At 40.1% G+C, this 24535-nt stretch overlaps 1 protein-coding gene across 2 annotated transcripts in view; it reads left to right on the top strand.

The window, feature by feature from the left end:
- The first annotated feature begins 6261 nt into the window (after positions 1 to 6261).
- The window catches only part of LOC117540271 (polycomb group RING finger protein 3), a 104111-nt gene continuing 85837 nt past the window's right edge, over positions 6262 to 24535 (top strand). Inside the window, exon 1 of one of the 2 annotated variants that reach the window (XM_034206865.1) lies at positions 6262 to 6393. The gene's annotated coding sequence lies outside the window, so the exon portion shown is untranslated. Of the gene's footprint in view, positions 6394 to 11526; positions 11685 to 24535 lie in introns of those variants that run through there. The other variant, XM_034206867.1, reaches the window with a different exon arrangement.

Consider the following 24535-nt stretch of genomic DNA (forward strand, 5'->3'; position numbering starts at 1 on the left):
CAGGTGTCATAGCAGCAGCAGAATTAGAAAGAAGCACAGATAGTACACACAGGATAATACAAATACAATAATAAGAATAAACATGTAGTAATAGTATTAATTGAGATAACAGAAAGGACGAGGACACATAGAAGCAATTTCAATCATATTTTTCTATTTAACGCCTCAAATGGTGTGTTTTGTTAGGAGTCTTACTGTCATCAGTTTGCATGCGTAAATGTTATTGCTTTAATTGTGTTAAGTGTTGTCCTCCAAAAGGTTTCTTTATTTACTTTCTGTAGCTGGTAATAGGAACAGAGTGAGAGGTCTTCTCTTCCTGATCTTCTCTGAGCACTGAACACTCCTCCTGTCTTTAACCCTTCGTGAATCACTGTCCGACAAACTTCACACTGAAACTGCTTCATCGACACATTCCTCTCAGGTCATGTTCGCTTTCTCTTTGACAACAGCTGAGGATACTAAGAGGCTTTGCTTTGCTTGCTCAAGGTTCAAGGTTCTTTATTTGTCAAACGAACATATCTACAGTTTAGTTATGTCGATGAAAATGTTGTGTCACAGGCTTCTCCAACAGTGAAACACAGATAAACAGAAACATATAGATAAATCATTTTTAAGTAGCAGCCAGATGAATATTGTGGATGTTGTTTCAACAGTTTCATCACAACTGCTCTGTGATGATTTGAATTGTCAACCAAATCCTTTCATTTTAGGGCCTTCTTTAAATGAATAAAGAGTGGGCTTATTGCTGTTTAACAAATGTGTTCAATTTGTATTAATCTATTTTGAAGGATGAACATTTATTTTGATGTCTAAGTATTTCCCCTCACTTCCACTCAGGCTGCTACATATAGGAATATAAAGGAGCCAGTATAAAGTGTATAGCACATGTTACAGCAAATCCAAAGATAGCCTTTAATTAAAGAATCATGCATACAAATATTAAAAGATACAACTAGTAAGTATTTAAACAAAATGTACAAAATACACATAGTACCAGTAACAGTTTAGCGATATAGCAGCCAGGGGAAAGTATTAAAGGTGGAAGTATATACCACAGCTATTTACGGTCAATATATTTAGCACATGTTATATGTGTGTATGGGGGCCGTGTTTGACTTTATATCGAAGGTGGGACCAAGTCATTGTTTCACAAGTATCAAGACTTTGCACTCAAGTCAACGGTCCTAAACTTTTATTATTGAGTCATAAGAAGTTAAAAAGTACTCTTCACTAATTTCTACCATCACATTTGTCACAAACTGTGTGCCATCACATTCCAAGCAAACACAATGATCTCTGGTTTAACCTTCTCCAGCTGTGATCAGTAACGTAAGGCTAGTTGTTGTCGTTAAGTGAATGCTCTTTGGTTGATGGAAATAACACTTTTTGAATTGTTGGGCTTCCTGTCAAAAGGTTTCCAAGTGAAGTCATTGGCGTGCAAGTCGTAATGCAAGTCCTTTTGATTTTGTCGAGTCTAAAGTCATCATTTGTGACATCGGGTCAAAGAATCTTGTTTCTTAATCTCTTTTTTGCAAAGCCATTTTCCTGAATAAGCTATTTACACTCTAGGAGGAGCCCTTGCTGCTTTAAACTTCCTCCATTTCATAATGATGGAGGCCACTGTGCTCTTGTAAACTGTCAAAGCAGTACAAATATATTTTGTAACCGTATCTGTCGCTCAATTACACTCCTGGTTCTTTACACCTTTTGGCTCAGTCTTGCTCTGAGTGGTGAGACTTTATAAAGACAGCAGGTGTGTGTGTGTGTGTGTGTGTGTGTGTGTGTGTGTGTGTGTGTGTGTGTGTGTGTGTGTGTGTGTGTGTGTGTGTGTGTGTGTGTGTGTGTGTGTGTGTGTGTGTGTGTGTAAATACCTAAGTACATTTTAGATTTCAGTTTTTGTTTTAAATATACTTGCAAAAAAAACAACCTTTGGCTTTGTCCTGATGACATATACATATACATATACATATATATATACTTTTCTTTTCCCTTCACTATATCTGTAAAGCGTCTTTGAGCACCTGTAAAAGCGCTAACAAATTAAATCTATTATTATTATTATATAGCATATTGTGAAAAAGCCAAGAGGTTCTAGTATTTTCTAAATGCATTGTAACTTCAGAACTAATGGAGATCAGAATACTTAATTTTCCCGGGGGGAAATTGGGTGTTGTGACGGTTGCTTCATTTGAAAATGAAATAAATAAAAGAAATAGAACAAAACAATAAGAAGTAAGTGTAAGTAAAATAAAATATGGTATTTTTACAATCATAGAAAATTCAAACGATGTGATTTTGTAAGTACACAATGATCAAAAATATAACTTGACATTTTAGCTGAAGGAAAGTTATGACACCTTTAACACATGTTGTTCCTTTCTTAACTCCATTTAAGATGAAAGCATTATACTTGAAACAGTGACTGAGAGGAAGTCTTACATGAAGCTGGGATGCCGTGTCTCCTTTGAAAGTCTATTTGTTTCGGTGTTTGAAGACAATTCAATATCTTAGAGTATAGCTTTAGGTTACATTAGCCTCAACCTTAAAAATCACTCTTATCTAAAAGTCCCTCGTACTGTAACCTCTTTATACAAAGATCACCGGCCCTGGGAAGTAACTCCGTCTTGATTGAATTATTCTAACACAGCCGGAAGCTTTAAATCGAGTTACTTTTCATCTTGCACAAAAAGATTAGAATTTGAATTTCAGCTCTTGAACAAAAACACATCAGCAGCAGCGTGAGTCTGACTCATCGATGGTCAGCAGATGTTAGTCTGTGGCTTTGCTAAAACAGACATGTTGGACTCTTTGTGTTTCAACATCATTACTTCCTGTTAGGAGCGGGCAGCGTGCAGCGTCCATGTTTCGTGACAAAAGTTCCCACTCACACTCTTGTAGTTTAACCGAAGCAAATCTGAACCAAACCCCGACCTCTTAACAGAAAACCAAAGCCATGTTCAACTTTATACCTACGAGCATATGGACGAGGATGAGGGCCACATGTGATTTCTTTTGTTAGATCTGAACAAAAGTGACATTTTTGTTACGAGTTCTGAGAAACAAGTCAGAATTATGAGAAAAAAGACGTGAAAAATTCAGAATTATGAGAAAGAATACGTGAAAAATTCAGAATTATGAGAAAGAATACGTGAAAAATTCAGAATTATGAGAAAAAAGTCAAAATTCAGACTTTTATAATTCTATTTATGTTTTGAAAATCTCATTAATAATAATAATGAATTATATTTATATAGCGCCTTTCAAGGGACCCAAGGTCGCTGTACATGGTGGACAAACAAAACAAACAGACAATCAACGGGCAAACCAAAGAAGTAAATAAAGGAAGTCGGGGGACCAGAAAAGGGCTAGGGCCCGAAGGCCAGGGTGAACAGGTGTGTTTTTAGTGATGATTTGAAGATGTCCAGGGAGGCAGCATTACAGATCTCGGCAGGAAGTGCATTCCAGAGGGGGGGGGGGCCGCAACACTGAATGCCCTGTCACCAACAGTTCGGAGGCGAGAGCGGGGGATGGAGAGCAGGCCCGTGTCTGAGGACCGCAGACTCCGAGAAGGGGTGTAGGGATGGAGGAGGTCCGATAAGTCCTGGGGGGCGAGGGTATGGAGGGACTTGTACGTGAGGATGAGTGTTTTGTATTGAATCCGGGACTTGACCGGCAGCCAATGTAGGTGGATGAGGGTGGGGGTGATATGGTGCCATGGCTTGGTGTGGGGGAGAAGCCTGGCGGCAGGGTTCTGGACGTATTGGAGCCTATCCAGGGTTTTGCTGGGAACCCCGGACAGGACTCCATTGCAATAGTCCAGACGGGATGTAATGAAGGCGTGTACCAGGGTTTCTACCACAGAGTCAGAGAGAGAATTCATTATCAGAAAAACACTTAAAATAAGTTCACCTTTGGTCAGATCTCCCAATTTGTGTTCAGACGTCTTCCTAATGCTCTTCCAAACAACCATCCCTTGTGTTTAAATGTGATCAGTCTAAAATATTCAGAATATTGGCTGAATCCATCTTCAGAAATAAATTGATCTGTTGGTACAGTGCCCTCCATCGGTGAGTTTAGAAAGATCTGGAAGGCCTACATTTACGTTTCTCTGGAAGTTTGAAGTCATAATGTTATGGTTTAAGATTTTTAACTTAGTATTTTGAGGACTTTTTCCAGACAAAGTGTAATAACTTGCGCAAAGGAAGTTATGTTTACAGTTTGGTTCGGAGTTCTTCGGCAGGATGATGGAAACGCCACTCATCCATGTTTCTTTGAACTTGGTGGAAGTGTGTATTTCTGTGCTGAGGAAACGTGGAGGATACCCGAATGATGGGGAGTAAACACACATTACTTTTCACATATGGAACAGGCCATGGAGGCGGTCTGTGCACTTCTAGTTTCGACCTAAAACTGGGTTGGATGATGGAAAATAAAATGTACAATCTGTATATTTCAGGATCTTTTGAGGAATGTTTTGGACTGAAAAAGAAAAAACGGGATGAGCGATACAGATTCAGGATAAGGACATGTTATAACTTTAAAGGTGTTGGATTTGATAAAAATATTGTTTTTTTTATACAACTAATTTTATTTTGGGGAAAGTGTCACATTCACAAGAAGAGACGGACTGACTGTGGCACCGCTATTATAACTATTAAAATGAGAAGGCAATCAAAACCAAATGTATATTTCATAAATAATTTGACTTGAAACGTTACCATTTGTTTTGATCACAATTGTATTTATATTTCTCTCTTTATTTCTTAATATCTTTTGGTTTAATTGTTTTAATCAAGGTTTATGTAGCACCTTTCAACACAAGGCAATTCAAAGTGCTTTACAAAAATGAAAGACATTAAGAAAGATACATGAGTCACAGACTAGTGCAGTGTGAGATACACACATCTGAAATGTTTAGGTCTGACTCTAGTTATCACCTCACTTTCTTTCTACTTTCTGGTTTAACTTGTCCTTTAGTTATTTCAAGTGTTTCATCCTAAACGAACCCCCCTCTGGAACATTCTAATCTGACCCCTTGGTACCTTTTAGTATTCGCCGAAACTATTCCTCTTTTTTATTTTGAAATGCACATAGTTAAGTTTACCTTGTCTTTCTAGGACTTTTTTTGGTATCCTCCGTGAACCAGGGTCTTGAAACCAAAACGGATTCCTGTACCCCATGGTACCTTTTTAGTTTTCGCCAATCTATTCCTCTTTTATATAAATGCATTAGTTAAAGGTAGGGTAGGTACGAATGGAGAAACCAGCTGGAGTGCCCTAGAATTTAAAAAAAGTACACAACCGAAAAAAATCTGCCCCTTCCTTCAGACTTCCTTACAGAGCCCCTCCTCCAACACACACGAACGCGCACATGACCAATGAGGGCACGAGATGAGTTTGTGCACAGATGGAAGGCTGACAGGCAGGTAGGCCATCCAGTTACTTTAGCCGGGCCGGCTCAGATGATTGGTCGTGCTTTTTACAGCGCCACGGCTTCCACAGATGACATTTTGTTATGGATTTATTGTCAAAGCATTTAATATATTCATTGCTATCGGGATGTTAAGAGCATTCCATGGAATATAACAAAGTGTTTCTGAAGTGAATTACCTACCCCACCTTTAAGTTGAAGGACTTTTTTGGTGTCCTCCGTGAACCAGGGTCTTGAAACCAAAATGGCACGTAGGGGACTTTAACCCCAATACACGTAGGGGACTTTAACCCTAAACATAATAAGCCTGAATAAATCAATTATGGCATCTATAAACAGTCATTAAAAAGCCAAGATACCTATGTACCCCTGATGTCCATGCATTATTACATATTATTATTATTATTATTACATGTGTTGTATATAATGTTTGATGTACATATATTTAGTTGAATACATGGAAAATAAGATTAGTTAGCGGTAAGTACATTTACTTTAAATGTGATGGATTTTATACAAATGTTTACTAATTTTTCAATGTGTAAAACAATAATACAACATAATAATAATAATAAGGAAATTAAACATGAGAATTATTATACTATAAGCAGTGTCGAATTGTTAAACAAAAACATTACTGACGCTAAATTATATATAAACAAATTAAATATGTACCTGTGTACCCGGATGTCCGTGTTTTGTGTGTATTTAATGTTTGATGTACATATGTATTTTCTTAAATAAAGGATATAGATATTAAAATCCCTTGCACTCATCAACAACACCCCCCCTTCCCCCTCCACCACCTCCGGCTTTGCTTCTGCGCATGCGCACCACTCCACCACTGAGTGCTGTTCGGCCTGTTCCGCGGCCGCTCGGTCATTTTCGCCTCTTTGTTGTACTGATAGTGGATTTAACTCGGATTCAACCCAATATCCAGCGGACCGTGCTGCTCCCAAACAGGTTAGTTCTTCTTACTGTTCTGGTTCTGTCCATAGTCCGGTCCTCAGTGGGTCTGAAACTGGCTTACGGTCCCGGTTTGTGCCCCCCCACCTCCTCATTTTTCGCATGTCTCTTTCCGCCTGGTGCTATACGTGTTGTTTTATGTGTCTATGGGCTGGTGTATGGCGGCGCCGGGCCCTGCAGTTGCACATAGGGGATGGGGCTGTTTCAAGAGGGGGAAACCGTGCATGTGAAGCCGGGTTTAACGCTAGGAGAGCCGGGGTGCACACGGTTATCCGGCCCGGGGAAGAGGCTCAATCCCCGCCTCTCTCCCTGCCTGTCTCGGCATGTTTAAATGTAACATTGTTTCTCTCACCAATTCTTCCCCATGGTCCACCATTAAGGCTCTTCCTGTTGCCGTCCAAAGTTCAGTGTGTGTGTGTGTGTGTGCAACATCTTCATGAGGTTGAGATTAAATCAAGACAACAGAAAGTTGGTGCATTTTTTTCTTCTTCAGGGTGGATGTCGCCCCTCACCAGACTGCTGCTGCAGCGAGGAGCCTGTGTGACATTGTGGGGGGGAAGACATGCATAGAGCAGCCAACAAGTCTGTGCAGTTATTTGGGGGGGTGGGTTAGAGAAGATGCATCTGAATGATCTTATCAGGACAGAACCAGGGTTCAGATTCAGGGGTTTCCTCAACTTTTGCAACACTGGAAGCATGGCTGGGGTGATTATCAGGTCAAAAGATGTAGGGGTCCTAGGTTTAAGCCAGGTTTAAACCTAGGACCCCTACATCTTTTGTGGGGGTAGAAGATGCATCTGAATTAGCTTATGTCTCCACATGTTACTTATTAGATACTTTATCGTCACCAGCACCAGGGTTTAAATTCTGGGGTTACCTCAACTTTTGCAACACATGGCTGGTGTGATTAGCAGGTCAGAAGATGGAGGTGTTTTAGGTTGAAACCTGGTTTAACCCTGGCTTAAACCCATGCAGTTTTTTGGGGGGTAGAATATGCATCTGAATTATCTAATCACAGAACCAGGGTTTAGGCAACCCGGGAAGCATGGCTGGGTGATTAGCAGGTCAAAAGATGAAGGTGTCTGAGGTTTAAACCGGACTTAATGGGGGGGTGGCAACACTTAAACAATCTCTTATTAAGTCCTTTATGTGTAACTGAGTCCCTTTACTTGACACTGAAAGGCTGTAACTAAGGAAACTTGTCTCTGTGCTCGTGTTGGTGAGTTTGAATAAGAGCAGGATAGTCTATTGAACCGTTTTGTGAAAAAAACCCACAATCAAAATACATTTTTCTTTCTTTTCTTACGTTTTGACATTTTGTTAGGGATCCTGGATCCACTGGCACTTTTTCTCACATGTCCCCATTCTCCTCTGACTTGTCTTTCTTCATAGATACTGACGTTTTTCTGCTAAAACACACATTTCTATTGGAAATATTCTGGCTGCGGTGATAGAAGGTCAAAAGATGAAGGGGCCTCTCGTTTAAACCTGGCTTAATGGGGGGTGTCTATGTATAAACATTGTGGCTACACTGTAAAATCTCTCATTGAGTAATTTATGTGTATTTGAGTCCCTTTACTTTGACACAGTTGTCACATTGATCTGCTGGAGAAGGCATTTCTCTGTGCTCATGGTAGTGAGTTCGAACAAGAGCAGGATTTTTGTGATGTGATGAGAAAAGCCTCCAATGCACAAACAGAGAAAAACCACCCTGGGCGTTAAAGTTTTGAAATGAAAAACATTTGCATAACCACAGATCTCGGACTCAATGAGGCATGAGGTGTAATTTGAAGAGTTTTTATCCAGGCTATTGAACCGTTCGGTGAAAAAAAAACCCACATATATATTTCTTTCTTTTCTCACGTTTTCACTTTTTGTTAGGGATGCTAGACCTCTTGGCACTTTTTCACACACGTCCACATTCTCACCCGTCTTTCTTCACTTACGGACACGTTGCTATTGGAAATACACCTTTTATTCCAAAGGCTTATAGGACAGACATTATTTGATATGCCGAATAGCTTTCATTTCAAGGTGCAGTTGAGACTTGCTTCACATTTTAATACAGTCTCTTGAATCGCTGATGTATTAACTCTTGACGCGTAACCTCCTCGATGTCTAATATCTTTGACTTTTCAACCAAAGATCATAAAATCGATGCATGACTGCGCTTTTAGCCACAGACCTTCACACTGAGCAGGAGAATGTAAGAAGACTTCAAGCTAGGACAGACTATTGACATTAAGGCCGCCTCAGGCACGTTGGCAGCATCGAACAGGAGTGTTGAAAGTAACCGAAGAAAATACGAAGCTCCAGAACCTGATCATCCTGCTAATCAGTTCAGGGTTTTCAAAGTGTGTAATTGTTTTTTGTGAGTTTCAATCGCCTCAAATCCTGCAACACACTGCTACTAAACTACACCCAGCGTGCGAGCGTTTTAACAGCGGAGCGACTCTGAGGCTATACATCATCACAGAGGAGGGAGATCTGAGTCTAGCTTTCACTCTTCTTTTGATTAGGCTTTTTCTTTTGGTTTTCTTTTGTAAAAGTGTACCAGCTTGACACCAGAATCTAAATCTTTAGAGCATGAATGAGAAGTGAGAGGACGCTCCTGTCTGCCACAGCCGACGTAAACAGCTGGACCGTTTTGTTTGTATGATAAGATGCCCCCTTTCATAGCTGTAAGCTAAAAGAACGGCAAGGAAAAGTTGATAGACGGAAAATAATCTCTTACTTTTGGGATAATTAATTTGTGGGGCATTTGTTTTTTTGACTGACAAATCCACACATTTAAAGACATCCTCGTGGACTTTGAGCCACAAGGATGGACATCTTTCCAATTTGTCTGACATTTCTAACGATAAATCCAGAAAAGAATGGCGATAGGAGTCGATAATGAACCTTTTGTTGCGACTTTAAAGCTAACCCTTATCTTGCTGGGCTCCATTCAAAGACCCCTGAAGGACCTCCCTGCCCTGAATGATGGTTCTTGGCCAGCTGAATGAAACTTGGCTCGTGCTGAACAGATCACATATGATATGGCTGCTGCGTAACACTGCACACACTGGCCAGGCATGTCAGGTTCCTGCTGACTTTGCAGGGAAGCCCTAATTGACCTGCAGCTTTTTTTATTGCACAGCTGACCTCTGACCTGACTTTAAAGAACATCTCATTAGTTTTATTTTAATGCTACGTCAATATTTATTGTGGATAATGTCCACACATTAGGAAAAAGGACATTTATTTTGACCTATTAGCTCAAAACCTGTCTCCACGCTCTGTTAATGGTCCCACTGGCCAGCAGGGATATGGCCTCCATAGGGCGAGAACTGCTTGATAATTTAAAAAAATGGTGATTTGAAACTTCGGAAAGATGCATTAGTCTTTTTCTTGTGGCAGGAAATGATCGTAGGCAGCTCTGTAAATTAGCTACTGAGTATCTGTGGAGAATCCCTCCGACAAATCACGCTGCAGTTTAAGGAAGCTTTTTAAATCCTCAGCACTGGAGGCTCAGTTTCTCTTCCTCAAAACAGTTTCTTTGAGCATTTTGTAAGAAGTGAGAAATTATTGCTGTTGAAAAAGAAAGCTAGATTACAGTTTCAGAAACACTGTGAAGTCAAATTAGTGTTTGAACCGGTCAGCTCAGTATGATTTATATCCTGTAAGAAATCATGAGGGGTAAAAAGGTTTGCTTATCTCTACACTCTTTTATGCGTTGGTGACATTCTTTTTTGGGAGTTTAAATGGATAGATGCTGCATTGTTGGGTCTGAAGGAAATCTCCGTTGGTTTATTATCTACTCTGTTAAAGGTAGGTAATTCACTTACAGGTAGGGTCGGTAATTCACTTAAAGGAGGGGTAGGTAATTCACTTCAGAAACAGGTTTTGTTATATTCCATGGAATGCTCTTAACACCCCGATAGCAATGAATATATTAAATGCTTTAACAATAAATACCTTTAAAAAAAGTCATCTGTGGAAGCCGTGGCGCTGTAAAAAGCACGACCAATCATCTGAGCCGGCCCGGCAAAAGTAACTGGATGGCCTACCTGCCTGTCAGCCTTCCATCTGTGCACAAACTCATCTCGTGCCCTCATTGGTCATGTGCGCGTTCTTGTGTGTTGGAGGAGGGGCTCTGTAATAGGGCAGCGCGATTTTGGGAAAACATCTAATTGCGATTTTTCTGACAAATATTGCGATTTGCGATATTTGTTTTTAAGGGACCCAACGGAGGTTTATTGTAAAATGCGGCCATATCTCCGGCTCCAGTAGGAGGTCTTTCATCCCGCAGCACGATTGAAGTCCTGACCACACCATACATTTTAAACCAGTACAATTTCTGTCTCAAATGAATTAATTTTAAAAAGAGAGATGGGCAGAATTTGCATCAGTTGTGACTTTCTTTGACTTTGACATGCACATTTGCACCGTTCACAATCAGCAAGCAGTCTTAATAGTGTCGTTCTTTAAGGGATTTAAAGTAGGTCCTGGCAAGCTGGTAACATTGTTCAACCACAGCCCATCAAATTACATAATATCCAGTATTTTCCTGATTAAACGCTGATTCTAGACGCTGTTTTTCCCCACTGTCTCTCAGCTGTTGTTTTTTTTGTTTTGTTTTTTTAAAGCTGATGGCAGGCTCCTTTGAGTCTAAAATCCAGTTAGCAAGCCTCCTAGTCCTTTATCCCTCTTTTTTTATATCTTCTTTATTAAAACAATGTACAATTCTGGGAACAAATTACCATGAGGAATAAAGAAAGCTAGGGAATCGGTACTCACGGGCTAGCGCGTTAGCTCATCCGATAGAGTAGTTTACAACCAACCATGCAAGAAGTTTTAACGTCTACAAGTTTCCAGAACCACATACTGATCAAAGATGTTGTGGCTTTGAACATAAAAGTACTTGAGTTAAAATACAGGGCAGAAGAATATAACATTTTTTCAGTCTCATGAAATTCTATTGTTGTCGTTCTTATTTTAAATGAGAAAGCAATTACACTACACGTTTTGCAAGCAGTTACAAAAGAAGAGTTTCTTAGCCAAGGGTTACTGCAGTACAGTATTAAGACCAAAAGGAGTAAAAACCCCCTCTAAATCCAATAGTGCTGATTCATTTTCCTGATTACTATTTGGACAAGAGGACTTGGAACTCCCTCGTGTCTAAACTACATGCTGGCAGTGTGAATGAAAGCGTCTCTTTGCAGCCAGAACACAGAGGAGAGTAGGAAGCAGCGCTCAGAGCCGAGGAGGACGCATTAAATCAGCGCACATTAATATCCTGGGGTCAGGTGAGGCCGCGCTGGCTGTGATTCACGGCTTGTGCTTTCACTGATTGTATCTGTCTTATGTCAACATCTTGAGTAAGCGGCCTTCAACAGGTCGTGTGAATTTAAATGGTTCGCCTCGCTTTTTATGTTGACACCAGCTGGACAGGTTGAAGTGGAGAAAACATCCTGGGTTTCAGAAGGCTGCTCTTTCTTTTATTTGTGAGTTTGAGCTCCTGTCTGCTTTATTCCTGAGGTTTTTCTGAAGCACAGAAGTCACTCTTAGAGCTCCTTGGTATATCCTTAGGCGCATTCACACCGCAGTACTTTTCCCACAAAGGTTAATCAGAACTTAGTTCATGAGAACTCTTTAGTTCTCATGTACAGATCGCGTTCAAACCGGAATAAGTCCCTGGGGGAGGATTAGGCAAATGAAGCCGCTGACGTCACTTCTTCTTCTGCTTTGGGTTTACTGGCAGGCCGCAAACCACTTCACGGCGTATACTGCCGCCCAAAGTCCCCGGCCGGAAGTCCCCGGAGTTGAGTTACTTCCGAGTAAATCGCCAGAACGCCGACACCTCCTCATCTCCACCGCTCCCATATTTTCTTTTGTGTTGCCATAAGTTAGTCTCTCTGCGTTTCTGGAGTTTTACGGGGCGTGGTTTGCAATCCGCCCAGCCAATCAGACATAAGAACCTTTTTCTCCCACGAAAGTACCTGCTCTCTAGCAGGGACGGAAAAGGTTCTCATGAACTAATTTGAGTTCCGGCTCTTTTTGGTGTGAACGCAACATTTCGGAACTATATCAGAACTAAAGTGGGAAAAGTACTGCGGTGTGAACGCGCCTTTTGAGCTTGTTTGTAATGTTCAGCGCTGACGGGATAATAAAAAGGAGCTGGGCGGCTTCCAGACTCACTTGTAGGCGCAGACAGTTTAATGAAGACGGTGTACGTTGTGTTTGGAAGCAGAAAGCTGCTCTGGAAGGGTCTCTCTTTGGCTTCAGGGGATGTTACCAAAGGGTTGAAGAATACTAGGCATTATTTTAATCAATTAAGAATAAATTCGTTCTTAACTATGTAAGGACAAATAATATTACCACGTGTTAAATTATGTTTAGAAGGGGATGTGACAAAATAACAAATGGATGTGCATAAACACGGTACACAGGGTTATCATTACAACTGGTGTGATGATTAACCGGAGAACTCTTAACAATTTAATGCGAGAATATGATCAATACCTAAAATACCCATCCCTTCTTTAGGCTTCTTTAGGCAGCCATATTGAAAGTATTCAAAATTGTGAGTTATTAATCTATACATGTGCAAGTTACACGTGTTGGTTTTGTGTACTTTCGTATTGACCGGTTACTTATAAGTTCATCACTGCCTGCCTCATGATTGAATTTGTATCAAGTTTGATCATCTTGTAAACCCATTTGAGTGTTATATTAGCTTGTTGTGCTAAAAGATATTTTATGGCTACTATGTTATTGATGTAAAATGTGTAGAAATGATAGTTTGGTAGAAAAAAAAACCCGTCCGTTTGTATGGGTTAGCCCTCGTAAGTTCCTGAGCAGTTTGAGTTAAAGCCACAATCCGGATGTCGCTTAATTCTAGGTTCAAGGCCTTTATTGGTCATACGGACATAGCTACAGTGTAGTTATGACGATGACAATCTTAGGTCACAGGCTCCTCCAACAGTCATTCATGAGCATTAAAATGTTGGGTTTCTGACGTGTTTCTCCTACTTCTTATTGGCCAGGTTTCTTATATGTTGCCACTATACCGCTCACAAGTCCTTCTCCACCAACACAAACTCTGTGCGCCCAGGATCTGAAGTTTTAGTGCCAAGCCTGTAAAGCAGGAAATCACTACATTATAAATGATCACTTCCTGTGCTGAAGATATTATTATACCTTCTGGAGAAAATGCTAATACTAAAAGTTGTTTACTTAATGAAAAACAAAACCTGAGACTGAACTTTCTTCTACCTTTCTCTCATGATCTGCCTTTTTAGGGCAGATACAATAATACATACCAGATAAATAGACATGTTAAGGCCCGGACACACCAAGCCGATTTTGGGCGTCGATGGGCGTCATGCCGACGATGAGCGTCGACACGCCCTACTCAGATTGGTGTGTCCCGCACCGTCGTGTCTTTTCAGCCGTGCCGACACCTTTTCGGCCGAAAGGCTGGCGGCAAAAGAAATCACTCTGATTGGCTGTTCAGATAGCGAATCAGTGCATGAGAAGCAAAACGGAAGTGAGGGACCCAAACACACTATTAAGTAGGCAAATCTGAGAGTTCATTTGACTCCAGCTCTCGACTCAGGTTCGGGAAAGCCCCGTGAGCTTCTCGCTGTAGAGTGACAACGGAACGGACGCTATGTGTTGTTTGTTTATATCACGCAGTCTGTTCTTCTTCTCTCATCATCACGCAGTCTGTCTTCCGGTTGTTGCCTCTTTTGAATGACGAATACACACAGCCGCCTGCTGGTAAGGAGAGGTATCTCCACTCACGCAGTTCGTACGTGCTTCTTGGCCGTCGGCTGAAGTCTTTGTGGTGTGTTCCAGTGCGACGCATGGCCAAGACGCAGAGACGCGAGGCGACGCAACAGTCGGGGTCCGTCTGTGTCAGTTCTTTGATGTCAGCTTGGTGCGTCCGGGCCTTTAGTCCCACTGCTTGTTCAGTTTTCAGGCGAGTGATTCACATGAAATGTGTTTTTATGGTGTTATAGACAGAAAGTGCTTAGCTTATTCTCACTATAATGAAGACTTGAGAGAGATGTGTTCATTTTATAAATTGATATGACGTGTTTCATCAGCACACTGTTGTATGGCGACACTACATTTCACCTGGTCATCTATTCTGGATGAATCATTATGAAGGATCAAACGTACAATATTCACAGGTCAGCTTTCATTTAGTGGTCTGTCAGCTGTTTGATGAAACCTGGTCACGGGTCAGTAAAGGTCTGACGCACAAATGACAGAACTACTTAGCATCTCTATCATGATAACGAGCCCAGAAAGCCTTTGGAAATGAACGCCTGCTTGCCTTGTACTTTATCCCAGCATTTACATAAACCGGTAATAACTGTCATCTATTGGTCTGTATGTGTCTATCTATCTATCTGCAAATATTACCTTCAGTGGAGGGGGTTAGTGTTGAAAGCTGCTAATTACATTACTTTGTTCAATCAGAAATACGCTGACAATTTGTCATCATTTAAGTCATTTATCAAAGAAGCAATCACACAAGTAATTGCTAGTTTACGCTTCTGAAAAATGTCATGCTTTGTAAATTCTTGCCTTTTTAATTATTGTATAATTATCTCTACCAATTTGGTTTGTCAGTCAGCAGGATTCAGGACAAACTGCTGACACAATTTTCTAGAAACTTGGTGGGAGATTATATCATAGGCTGAGGAAGAACACTGTAGATTTTAGAGCAGATCGAGGGTGTATACACACATTTTGTTTTACTTGCATTAACATTGGGTAACAGCAGGGCACATGTGCTGCATTCATGTGGTGTCAAATAATCAGAAAGAAACGTCTACAACTCAGAAACATACATCCATGAGGAGCTTGCCCAAACCGAAAGCTATGTTACGCTGTGAAAACTGAAAACTAGGCTTATTGCCATAAATATGATGACACAGAAACATTGGATTAACCTTCAGCAGCGCTTTATGCGTTTTAACGGCATTGAACACAACGTTTGATCAGAAAACAGCACTAACCCTAACCCTAAACCCTAAAGGGCACATGTGCTGCATTCATGTGGTGTCAAAGTAATCGGAAAGAAACGTCTACAACTCAGAAACAACTGTCGATGTGTTGGTCAAACACTATGAGCAAAAAAACACTATGTTCCTTATTCATGTTAACATACATTAAAACTCAAACGAACAATACCAAATTTGTAAAAACAACTAAATAACTAAACCTTAGAAAGTGGTAGTATCCTGGGAACATTTGAAATGAAAAAAATGCAATCTAAAGACCTTCATTTAGGTCGTATGACATCAGGCTCCCCTTTTTGTGTGTGTGTTTTTTTCCTAACCTTTTTATAGACCAAATCATCGATCAACATATTAATTGATGGTTCAATTAAATGGGGTTTTCCTCTCGCCTCTGTGGCCCATTAAAGAGACCTCCACTGACCCTCCAGGCTGATCTCACTGTACAGGGTGGTGTGCAGAACATTTCCCCTCCCCCAAATCCCTTCTCTCTGGTGTCAGTATCATGGAGGTCAGTAGGCCAAGAGCTTCAGGAGAGGACTACTCTGACTTCAGGTGTGTGTGTGTGTGTGTGTGTGTGTGTGTGTGTGTGTGTGTGTGTGTGTGTGTGTGTGTGTGTGTGAGTGTGTGTGTGTGTGTGTGTGTGTGTGTGTGTGTGTGTGTGTGTGTGTGTGTGTGTGTGTGTGTGTGTGTGTGTGTGTGTGTGTGTGTGTGTGTGTGTGTGTGTGTGTGTGTGTGTGTGTGTGTGTGTGTGTGTGTGTGTGTGTGTGTGTGTGTGTGTGTGTGTGTGTGTGTGTGTGTGTGTGTGTGTGTGTGTGTGTGTGTGGTGACAAGTCCATTTAGTTTATTAGAAATGAATGCCATAAGATCAGACTCTCTGTGTTTTATAACATATCATGGGATGTAGTGGAGTACAAATACTTTGTTACTGTACTTAAGTACATTTGTCTGGCATCAGTACTTTACTCCACTACTTATTTTTCTGAAGCCTTTTTACTTTGACTTCTTACATGTTGAACCCAAATACCTGTACTTTCTACTTCTTACATGTTGAACACAAATACCTGTACTTTCTACTTCTTACATGTTGAACTCAAATACCTGTACTTTCTACTTCTTACATGTTGAACACAAATACCTGTACTTTCTACTTCTTACATGTTGAACACAAATACCTGTACTTTCTACTTCTTACATGTTGAACACTAATACCTGTACTTTCTACTTCTTACATGTTGAACTCAAATACCTGTACTTTCTACTTCTTACATGTTGAACTCAAATACCTGTACTTTCTACTTCTTACATGTTGAACACAAATACCTGTACTTTCTACTTCTTACATGTTGAACACAAATACCTGTACTTTCTACTTCTTACATGTTGAACTCAAATACCTGTACTTTCTACTTCTTACATGTTGAACACAAATACCTGTACTTTCTACTTCTTACATGTTGAACCCAAATACCTGTACTTTCTACTTCTTACATGTTGAACTCAAATACCTGTACTTTCTACTTCTTACATGTTGAACCCAAATACCTGTACTTTCTACTTCTCACATGTTGAACACAAATACCTGTACTTTCTACTTCTTACATGTTGAACACAAATACATGTACTTTCTACTTCTTACATGTTGAACACAAATACCTGTACTTTCTACTTCTTACATGTTGAACTCAAATACCTGTACTTTCTACTTCTTACATGTTGAACACAAATACCTGTACTTTCTACTTCTTACATGTTGAACTCAAATACCTGTACTTTCTACTTCTCACATGTTGAACACAAATACCTGTACTTTCTACTTCTTACATGTTGAACTCAAATACCTGTACTTTCTACTTCTCACATGTTGAACACAAATACCTGTACTTTCTTCTTCCTACATGTTGAACTCAAATACATGTACTTTCTACTTCTCTCATTTTCCAAACAGCTGGTTCCTTTAGTCTGAATGTGTGTTTGATGCGTGATCATTATTCTTTAGAGTCATTGCGTGCCTATTGATTTGAACACGATCCGTGTATCCATCATTTCCTGGTCTTCTCTAAAGAAGAGGGACCAATGGAAACGTTGTCATGTTGCCGTTGTTCAGCATGGAAACATTCATTAGCTAACAATGACATTATTGTTCTATTAACATAAAGGGAGGTCAGGTACTCTTTAAAGCAGCTGCTAGCTATGGGTACTTTTTACTGAAGTACATTTCAAAGCCTCTTTACTTTGACTTGAGTAAAGAAGTTTAGTCAGTACTTTTACCAGAGTATTTTTTAAATATGAGTATCTGTACTTCTACTTGAGTAAAGGATGTGTGTACTTTTGCCATCTCTGAATATTACAGTATAGTGACTTGTAGTAATCTGGATTTGTTCATAATTTTGTCAAAATATTCGGTTTAGAAAGGCTTTTTCAAATAGTTTGAACACTTGGTGTAGGTTTCTCTGGTGCACAGGAAGTGAGGTGATTTGTGTGTTGCTGGTTTGATTTAAATAAACTGAATAAGTAGGCCACCATGAAGAGTGAAAGCTACCATGTGTGAAAAGTTATAAAGGCAAATGTCATGTACAGAAAGTCACACGTCATACCAAGAAAAGCTAAGGAGACATTACAGTACAGTCGAAAGTTCATTTGGTTTTGAGTTTCACTGACAATCTGTGGCATTGCTTTACGACAGAAAGTGAGAATCAGTTTTATACATGAATTTGTGTTTTAGTAATACACATATTTATTACAGTTATGTGCAGAATCTGGCCTACTGGTAACGCTAACATTGGCTGTATTTTGGATCTACTCCGGGTCTCAAGAAAGTTGACTGAATGCTTTGCGATGAAAAACATGAATCAATTTACTACTTTACGAGTAGGGCTGCACGATTTGGGGAAATAATGTAATTGCGATTTTTCTGACAGATATTGCGATTCGATTTGCGATACTTGTTTTTAAGCGACCCAACGGAAGTTTATTGTAAAATGCGGCCATATCTCCGGCTAGGAAGGTCGTATCAACGTGCTCCCGTCTCTAGCACCCCCGCAGCCCGAGCTACGAGTGAAATAACTAAACTTACATGAAACTTCCGTTGGGTTGCTTTAAAGTCAAGCTTCAGTTTAAGATTCACCCTGTAATAGAAACATGTGATGGAGCATTACTAACCTGACTCAGATGGTTTGTTTCACCAAACCATCTAAAGCTCCATTGGAAGCCATTTGGAAAGGGCAGGCACTTTCAAAAATACTTGGCAGGTGATTGGATCAATCTGTCTATCACCTTCTATCATGGGCCACTTCTGATTGGTTAACAATGGCTGGTACATGTGGAGCACAGCACTTCTTGGTTTTGGATTGGTGTGGACACACAAGAAAATAAATAAAATGGCAGGCTTTGCGATTTGATAATTGCATCATTTCAAATTTCGATTTAAAATCGTTGAATCGTTCAGTCCTACTTTAGAGCTGAACTTGGTTGATTGATTGGTCAAAATCGTGAAAACGGGAAAAATTCATATAAGTGTCAGTTTTTGCCAGTTTTTAGTCATATATTAAGTTCTGTATATTTAAAATCTTACATCTGGACTGTTGGCTGGAAAAAAACAAGTAATAATTGGCCAGAAAGATAAAAACCTTGTGGAAGTTTTCAATATTAATTTTCAATTGATATCTTTGTACTTGCGGCTGGCAGAAATAATTAATTTGCCGGTGAAATACACAGAAAAACATATTTTTTTATAGTTTCCAATTCATAGAAAAATCTATTAGTCAAGTAAATCATCAACTCAGTGATTGATAATGAAAGTAATTTTGAGTTATACTCCTATTTTAGGTATTCTTATAGTTGTATTTTATCTCTACCAGGGGCTGTCACCTGATCCTTTCCTTGCGATGTAAAATCAATAGTGTAGAGGAAATGAAGGGAAGCGTCTTCTTTTCAACAGGAAGTCAAGATCTCAAGGAGTAATGAGGCCTTAGTTTGAAATGCATAATATACTGCATATGGAGACGGAAACGTAAAAGGCCCCATAGCTTATTGATTCAAGCCCTCGACTGTATACTATATGAATACTGTTCATGTGGCTTTATGCAAAGAGTCCCAGTCAAACAAGCGGAGCTGTTAAACCACATGCTGTTGGTGTCTGTGGTTTTACGGGGTGTAACGTATAATAAGAAGCAGAGAAAATACATGCTCAGCGAACCCTCTCTGGGTAAATAGAGGTTTAAAATACACCATGCACTTTAGCATTGTCAGGATAGGTAGCCGGTAGCAGACTCACTGTCAACACGGAGGTTATTTGTTAAATAAGTGACATCTCTGGCAGGCAGGGGGAATCTGACACTGAAGTGACGTAAAAAGACCCTTCAACATATCTCGCTTTAACCAGAGCTGAACATGTAGGCTATTTGGGGACGAAATGTCTATCAAAATGTGTTTATTCATTGACATTTTTCCAATAAGATCACAGCAAATGTAATTGATAGAGAAGCGTTTGTTATACATTGCGTACGCTTTTTTGTTTTACGGCTGCAATTTAGATTTTTTGTTCGTTATCAAATCTGCAGATTATTTTGTTATTCGTCCATGAACTGTTCAGTCGATAAAATGATAGAAAATAGTTGAAGAAGGCCATCCTAATTCCTCAAAATCCAAGGTGATATCTTTAAAGGTCTTGTTTTGTCGGTCTAAAGCAGAGGTGTCAAACTCAAGGCCCGGGGGCCAAATCCGGCCCGCGACTTCATTTTATGTGGCCCCGCAAGAGCTTAAAAAATATATGATATGTTTATTATACGGTTACATGCCGCTTTACAGAAGCTCGTTGCCCATACATGGAGCACAATGCATCTCAACATGTGCCTTTTTTCTCAGAATTTGACTTTTTTCCTTCAAAATGTGCCTTTTTTCTCAGAATTTGACTTTTTTTCCAGAATTTGGTTTTTCTTTTTAAATCCTTTTGTGACATTCTCACTGAAGAGACTTGCAATTATTTGCTAGACTTCTGCTTTCAGACGAAGTTAATTAGGAAGTTATTACCCTATCCGATAATAATCCAATGTAATACATTATTTTATATATATATTACTAGTGGTGCTGGTGCACGATAATTATCGGCCCGATAATTATCGGTCCGATATTAGGAATTATGACGTCATCCCGATAAACCCGATACCAGTATTAATAGCCCCGATAATATACAATATATTTTTTGGGTAAAAAAAAAGAAAAAAATACTGCGGTGTGGATGGGGATGAGGGGCGCTTGTTTTTCACTCGGCTCCTCCCGTTTTGCCAGTACTGTGGTATTAGTGGTTTAGGAAGAGGGGAGTTTTTCACAAATCCAGCGCTCCCTAACTCATGCCTGGCTGTGACGAAAATGGTGTGCGGCCGTTAGGGGTGTTGAAAATAATCGTTTCTACGATGCATTGCGATGCGGACGTGGACGATTCGGTCTCGATGCAGTGACGGAAGATAATCGGTTATAGCGTAGTAACGTTGCTTCCTGATTTTCCGGCCGCGGCTTTACTATAACGTTTTTTTTTTCCTGTCACTTTAATATCAAATCGGTCGGTGACGCAGAGATCAGGGAACAGACGTGACAGCGGCACAGCAACACCAAACACGGAGCAGTCTGCTTTATCCACCAACACAACACCACCAGTCCAGAACCAACAGCAGAAGGACCCGCTCTGAATCACTCCGTGCCGCTGCGGCTCAGAGACACAGGGATTTATGTTTTTCAAAAATAATCGCGTTACAATCATGTCAGGTTTTTGGTGGATTTAATTAAGTCTTGGATTGCAGAGTATGAATGTCCTCTAGCAATTTTCAGACGATATATACGTGTGTAAAGTTTGTGAAGGCAGGAGGAAAAAAGCTTCCGCGATCACCGTCTCCTCTCCGTTCCTCCAAGCCCCGCCCCCTCCCTGAAAATAATGAGTGACAGGCTGATAGTGACCCGATAGAAACGTTATTATTCACTTAATCACTGAGATATAATGAAGCTAACTTAATCTCATACATTCATGGGATTTATGTAACAGTAAGACAGAGAATGTAAGTGTGCACCCACATGCAGTATTTTAGTTGTTATATGCTGTTGTAAATACTCCTGTTGTCTGCTGTGTTCAGACTCAAGTCCTGTGTGTGATGCCACATTCAGGACATTCAGTGTCCTTTTTTAACAGAAGGCCGTTGCTAGAAGCTGCAGCTAGACTGCAGAAGCATTAGTTTTTTGTTTTTGAGGATGGAACAACTTCACACACAGATATAGGGAGGCTAGACCTATACAATTGATTTATTTTGGTTTATAAATGAATGTCAAGACATTTATGTTATTGATTTCTGAAGCACTTTCTAAATAATAAAAGAGAGTTCATATGTATTTACTGCATGTATGCATTGATGACAAATAAGCCATGTGCAGTAATATAGAAAATTGAGGATGCAACGCATTGATATGAATCGTGATGCATCGGGATATCGAATTGAATCGAATCGTTGACAGGATAATCGTAATCGAATCGTGAGACCAGTGAAGATGTGAAGCCAGGACAGTAAACAAACATGTCGTCGGTAGTATGGGACTATTTCAAAGTTTCAGAGTTAGATAGTTCGCTTGCTATTTGTATTAACAAATGCAGAAGTTCCACGAGGAGGGAAAAAGGCAACGAGCTATAATACTTCCAATCTGATTAGTCACCTGAAACATCGCCATCGCTACGATGGTGTGTTAAAAGCGTACGAAGACGCCTGCGCTGCTAAACTAGCGGCGAATCCAAAGCCAGCTGCAAAGGCACCGGGGCTTTTACCTATCGACGAGGCTTTTGAAAAAGGCAAGAACTTTATTTGGGAAAATAAATATGGTCACTTTGAAGAGTCAAAACTGTTCTTGGCTTTGTTTTGTTCATAGTAGTAATGCTCATGTCATTTGCTCACTACTAGTCTTTTTTTTACCACCAGGTGTGCAAAAACTACAGGTACATTTCATATATATATATATATTATATTATTATCGGTTATCGGTATCGGTCTTGAGAAGCAGGAAGTTATCGGTATCGGTTTCAAAAAACCAATATCGTGCATCCCTATATATTACATCTTTATGTATGTATTTTTAGAAAGTCTTAAAGTTACAACCGGCCCTTTGAGTGCAACCATAATGCGAATGTGGTCCGCAATGAAATTGAGTTGGACACCCCTCGTCTAAAGGCTAATTATCATCAAAATATCAGATATACCACAGAAAACCAGAAACTCTTCATATTTGAGAGGCTGAAAAAACATTTTCTGCCATTTTTGCATAAAAGAGAAATCAAGTTTTTATCCAAACACTCAGATGATTGGACTTCATGGCAGCTTTACACTGTAATACTGTAAGTATACAATTTACGACGCAGCAGTAGATTAAAGGTCCAGCTGCAAATGAACCTAAAATGACTGGAGCTGTTTTATTATTCGCTTTCAGCAGTCGTAAAAATCTCACTTGGGGCTCCAATATAATGGCCTGATTTATGACATTTCCTTATAATTTAGCTCATGAAATCACAAGATTATGGCCTTTGAAACTAAATCTAAACTCTTTTATCTGATCGGAGAAAACCCTAGCTTGTTGCAGTCCTAAATCATGCTTTCATAGACGGGTTATTTTGAGCGTTGCAGAAGGCTAAGGAGGACACTGACACAAAGATTATCAACCTGTATAAATCAAACTGAGGCAGACAGTTTATTTATGAGTGCTAGGTTGTAAAAATGTACCAAACAAGCCAGAGTTTGGAGGCAAAGTACTAACACTGTGTCTTGACTAATGTCCCTGCTGTCAATATCCCAAACAACATATTTATTTGTTGTGTCATTGTCGACAAATCATCCTGACTCAGAGATTCAGCTGCAGAGCAATAATCCCGAAATGTGTGTTGAATAGGGGTGTAACGGTACACGTACCTGTACCGAAATTATTCGGTACGGGCCCTTCGGTTCGGTACAGGTGTGTACCGAAGTGTACCGAACGAATATAACGTTAAACGTAAAAAATTGAGAACGTGAATAACTTTTTGGAAGTAATCTAAGGTGCTGCGTCGCAGCATTCAGAGTAATTTTCTCACATTGGGTTCAACGCGTCATAGAGCGAGCAAGTCATTTCATTGGATGAGAGGCATACTATGAGAGCTGGTCAGAGGGATGCGTTCAAATGTAGTCAGTAATTTGAGGAACTGTCAAAAATTAATGGCGAACGCAGATAAAGTTGAGCTCGAAAATCCTCCAGCATCATTGAAGTCTCCGGTTTGGGAACATTTTGGTTTCGCAGTTACGTACAAGGATGACGGACAAAGACAGGTGGACCGAACCAAAGCTGTTTGTCGGCATTGTTCAACTAAAATTGGTTACGCGGCTGGCAATACATCAAACTTGCACACTCTTGAAAAGGCATCACCCGAACGTGAATATCACCGGTACCAAAAGAAAAAAGATTGAAGTGCAAACCCAACTCCCACTAGCATTTAAGCCTCCACCACTCACAAAAAGTTCAGACCGAGCCAAAGCTATTACAAACACCAAATATCCTTATGTTGCCATGTTAGCAAAGCGCTACCTGGCTGCAGGGGCGGCGGGTGCTGTAGGCTTGGGAAGGCTAAGCCTTCCCAAATATTTGTGTCACTGCATCCTGGTAAAATAAAAATATAATGTATAATGTTTGTGTCTTTGACATTAGCGCTCCTAGCCACCTGTGCCCTGTGCTACGAAGCCAGTTCAACAGACCCTGGATATGTTTGAGTAATCTTAACTAACCCTAACAAACGATATCTCGCTAAGCGGTCCTACAACGCTGGTTATCAACTCGGTAAATCAAGCCAGGGTTTCTCTCTCCAGCTGAGAGCGCGTTCACGTGAAAGGGGCGGGGTTAGCAACATTTGACCAATCACAAACAGGGACAAGTGTACTGACAGCGCAGCGTCATACTTCATTAATGAAAAGTAAACTAATATTAGACAAATATGAACTTTAGACATCCATGACTTAAACATATAATCCAGGATACAAGCCACAGAGTTGCTGCAAGGAGAATACAGAACAACTCGTTAAAAAATAAATAAACTACAGAGTGTTTGAAAGCGTACAACAGTTTTATGA

The sequence above is a fragment of the Gymnodraco acuticeps genome, unplaced genomic scaffold, assembly GCF_902827175.1.
Source record: "Gymnodraco acuticeps unplaced genomic scaffold, fGymAcu1.1, whole genome shotgun sequence".
NCBI lineage: Eukaryota > Metazoa > Chordata > Actinopteri > Perciformes > Bathydraconidae > Gymnodraco > Gymnodraco acuticeps.